This window comes from Eumetopias jubatus, unplaced genomic scaffold (assembly GCF_037043125.1).
Source record: "Eumetopias jubatus isolate StellerSeaLion01/CBP00866 unplaced genomic scaffold, mEumJub1_p1.0 scaffold_2, whole genome shotgun sequence".
Lineage (NCBI taxonomy): Eukaryota > Metazoa > Chordata > Mammalia > Carnivora > Otariidae > Eumetopias > Eumetopias jubatus.
This window is the reverse complement of record NW_028274808.1, coordinates 133,940,048-133,944,790: the sequence shown is the minus strand read 5'-3', so window position 1 is coordinate 133,944,790 and position 4,743 is coordinate 133,940,048. Positions and strand designations below refer to the sequence as shown.

At 36.2% G+C, this 4,743-nt stretch overlaps 1 pseudogene; it reads left to right on the top strand.

The window, feature by feature from the left end:
* The first annotated feature begins 2,733 nt into the window (after window positions 1–2,733).
* LOC148164898 (small ribosomal subunit protein uS8 pseudogene) lies at window positions 2,734–3,124 on the top strand (annotated as a pseudogene).
* Window positions 3,125–4,743: the final 1,619 nt, after the last annotated feature.

Sequence of the window (4,743 nt, the reverse complement as noted above, 5' to 3'; positions counted from 1 at the left end):
TTACTGTGACACACATGATTTCAATTGTCAACATAGATGTTATTTAAAAAATAGCTACCATTTGCCTTGCCACTGTGAAGAACTTCTACTCATCTCAGCCTTTCTTGCCCTACTGCTTCTTCTTTCTTCTCTTCCCTTCTCTCCTTTTTGCAACTTCCTTTTGGGAGTAAGCAAGCAAGCAAGCAAGCAAGCAAGCAAAAAACCAAAACCCAACAAAAACCCCAAGCTAACTACTCAAGAAGCAAATCTTTCTTTAAAAAAACTTAAGCAAAGCAACTCTTCTCTTCCTCTGAAGCTTTGTTATCAGCCAAAGCCAAGGTCCTCATGTCTTACCTTCTAACACGAGTAATTATGGATGTATTCCCCTCCCTTTCCCTCTCCCTCAAAAAACATTTACTCTGTAAGGTGAATACAAACCTTCTAATTTTATGATCAGTAGATGGAACACTCAATTCACTATAAGCAATGGATTCGAATAAAAAAATGCTTAAGTAGGGCAAGAGCATGATTAGCTCTATATTTTATTTTATTTTAAAGATTTTATTTGTGAGAGAAAGAGAGAAGATTTTATTTATTTGTGAGAGAAAGAGAGAGCATAAGCAGGGGAGGGGCAGAGGGAGAATCAGACTCCCCACTGAGCAGGGAGTCTGACATGGGGCTCACGTGGGGCTTGATTCCAGGACCCTGGGATCATGACCTGAGCTGAAGGCAGGCCCTTAACTGATGGGAGCCCCGATCAGCTCTGCATTTTAAGAAGGATTAAAATATAACCTTCCTTTGATTCAGATTATTTATGTATTTCAAGATATAGCATATCAGGGATGCTATTATTAGCAATAATTATCAATGTTTTGGATATATTCAGAAGTGTAGATTAAGCAGTCTTTCTGGTTAATAGGATGAAGGAAAATAAGAATCCAGTATCCCAACATATAAGACTTTTCTAGAGGAATTCACTGTGCGACAAAATTAAATGCCTGGCTATTTGTACTGGTATTAAAAAAAAAAAAAGCTGACGATCAGAATCTCTGACACATTCATTAACCACAGGCAAGGGAACAGCAGAATTTGCTTCAAGAGATGCAAATGGATCCCATTGTCCTTAAAAGTGAAGACAGCACAGAGTAAGGAGGACATTTTGGCACTTTTTAAATAGATGTTTCTTTTCTGTGCAGAAAAAAATGTCTTTTTCTGGTGAATTGTACTGAAGTGTCTGTTTTGCTTAAATCTTACGTTAGTAGTATATGTGGTTTAATTCTGGTCAAGATGAGGACATTTAAAAAAAATCTCATTAGAGAGCTATCCAAATCCTCTTTTTATTTATTTTTTAAAAATTTTAATTTTTTAAAAAAAGATTTATTTATTTTAGTTGAGTAACACAGAGAGAGAGAGAGAGAGAGAATGAGTGAGCAAGCTATTGGGGGTGGGGGGGAGAGGGGCAGAGGGAGAGGAGAAGGAGATTCCTGGCTGAGCACAGAGACAGTCGTGAGGCTCATCTCAGGAACCTGAGATTACAACCTGAGCTGAAACCAAGAGTCAGACACAACTGACTGAGCCACCGAGGCACTCCCCCGAATCTTCTTTTCGAAAAATAACCATTTATAAAAAGGTAGATCAGTATATTATGATGTCCTGCCTTCTTATTTTTAAAAATGAAATTAAGGCACTCCTGCCGAGTAGCTCTCTATTATGGTAAATCTTATTAAGAGTTGTACATAACATTAATGAAAAACTATTACCGAAAATATAACAACTACATGTAACAAAATCCTTAAATAACATGGCTCTAAGGTAATCATGTCTTCAGTCCTAATTTCCAGTACCAACATTTCGGGCAATCCATTGTGCCTTTGCACATGTCCTTTCCTTTGCACCTGTTCTTCTGCGAAGGCTCTTTCTCCCCATTTTTCTTATAGCTGGCTTCCTCTCCTTCTTCAGATCTTTAAGAGAGATAATCAGTTTTGCTTGGGTGAGGATATGAATGAGTCTTAAAAAAAAATAGGAATGTATCAGGGGTTAAATGAAACATCCTGTGGTTGGAGTGTAGTATGTATGTATGTATGTGTGTGCAGGTAAGTGAGTTAAAGATTAACTTACAAAGGTAAGCAGGAGTTAATCAGGCAGGACTTTGTGTATCATTCTACTGAGTTTGCCAAGGGAAAATAGGTTAGAGAAAATGATTTGAATTTTAGAAGGATCATTTTGATGGCAGTGTGGAAAGTTGATCTTGGAGGAGGGTGGAGCAAGACTGGAAGAAGGGGTAATTGTTAGTAGACTATAGTAATGTTATGGACGAGATTCAACGGAACTACCTTGTGACAATAAAAGTGGAGAAGTGTACTGGGGTGACAGATGAAATAAATGCAAGCCACTTTACTGGGAGAAGTTGACAAGATGAATATGGGTGTTAGTGGAAGACAAAAGAGATTATTTTCTAGTGTTATTTCTGTTGTTATTTCTAGACTTTGATGAATAACTGGATTTTGGTGCAATTATTCAAAGTGGGAAATGGAAGAGGATTACTGAATTTTAGGGGAAGAATTTTTGACCAAGATATGTACAATTTAAGTTTGAAGTATATGAAAAATTGGGATGGATCAGTGATTTTCAAAGTATGATCCGTCAATGCCTGGAGTCCCTAAGATCCTTTCAAAGGGTCAATGAAGTCAAAATCATTTTCATAATAATAGTAAGACATTATTCCTCTTTCCGCCATCTTTCTGTGCTGCCATAATGGTGTGCATGAATGGCCTGGCAGTTGCTCTCAAGAGCATTAACCATGCTGAAAAGAGAGACAAGCGCCAGGTTCTCATTAGGACATGCTCCCGAGTCGCTGTGTGGTTTCTAACTGTGATGGTGAAGCATGGTTACATTGGCAAATTAGAAATCGTTGATGATCACAGAGTGGAGAAAATTGTTGTGAACCTCACAGGTAGGTTAAACAAATATCAAGCGTCAGCCCCAGATTTGATGTGCAACTCAAAGATCTAGAATAATGGAGACTAATCTGCTCCAGACCTGCCAGTTTTGTTTCACTGTACTGAAAACCTCAGCTGGTGTCATGGGCCATGAGGAAGCAAGACGAAAACACACAGGAGGGAAAATCCTGGAATTCTTTTTCTAGGGATGTAATATGTGTGTGCAAATAAAATACCTCAGGGGAAAAGGAAAAAGACATTATTGCCTTTTTAACTGTGTTGACATTTGCACTGATAGTGGAAGAGCAATTGTGGGTAAAATTATTGGTGCCTTAGCATGAATAAGGCAATGGTGCCAAGCTGCAGGACTGTGGATATTGTAGTCTTTATTGCCATGCACTTGCAGTTTAAAAAAATGCCCAGTATTACTTAAAAGTGTCCTTGACGAAGCACAAAAATTATTAATTTTATTAGATTTTGATCCTTTGGTACATGTCTTTTTTAAATTAATACACATTTTATTTACTTTTTATGAACTAAAACTGAATAACAATTAAGCAAATGGGTCTGTTGTGATAGAAATAACAGGTTATGAAAAAAATATGATTGTGAGGTACGCCTGGGTGGCTCAGTCGGTTAAGCATCTTGACTCTTGGTTTCGGCTCAGGTCATGGGATTGAGCCCGCCTTGGGCTCTGTGCTTGGTGCAGAATCTGCTTCAGATTCTTTCTCCCTTCCCCACTTGTGCTCTCTAGCACAAATACATAAATAAAATCTTAAAAAAACATATATGATTGCAATATGATGGCAGGGAAGTTAGTTCAAATTACTTAATAGGAAACCAACTTATGTAAACCTGTACGCTTCTAGCTCTAAACATTTTGCATACAGTTCAATTGCTAAAATATTTCTCTTTTTCCTCAATGCTCTTTTTTAGTATTTAATAGATAGGAGTTCCTCCTTAGAAATATCTTTTTATACTCCACTTGGTGAAATGGGAAATATGCATAGTGAATTACAAAGTTTGCCTGGAGGATGATAACTTGTCTATGAGTTACGAGCTGAACTCATAACTACTTGTTTTCACAGAATATTATTTTTATTTAAAAGTGAAACTGACAGAAAAGCTATGTTTATTCAGAATTGGGTCTTTGGCCGTTATGTTCTTGCAAATGAATGAACTGTTACTTTGAGAAAAATAACTGATAGTATTTGTTGCTAGTGATAAAATTTAAGCTTTCAAGCAAAAATAAGAATTTTGGAGAGCTTGTATTTATCACCATCAGCCTGATGGTTTCCCAATGCTTAGAGGTTTCTCTAATGAGATTGGTGGTAACATTAAAAATGTGGTCAAAAAGCTATTTTATAATAAAATGTGCCAACATGTGGAAGATCTGTATAACTAAGTGAACCATTAGTTTTTAAATGACCAATCTGTAATGTTACAAAATCATGCAAGATAGACCAATAGATTTTCAGTTCATCGATTTTTTTTTTATGAGCTTTGTCAAGTATACTGATGAGCCTCTCACTAGAATTATCTCTGATACTGTGTTTTTAAATAAATTCAGATATTTCCATTTGATTCTTAGAGTTTTCATTTCTCTGCTGGAGCTTGTATATTCATATGTGCTGTTTACCTTTTGTTAGATCGTTTAGCATATTTACCATAGTTATTTTAAAGTCTCTTGTGTAGTAGTTCATCAGATTCTTGTTCTGTTACTTGTTTTAACTTTTGAAAATGATTTATTTTTCTTTTATCTTTTGGAAAGGAATTGTTTTCCCTTTTTGTGTGTTTTGTAGGTTTGTTTTTTGTTTTTTTTACT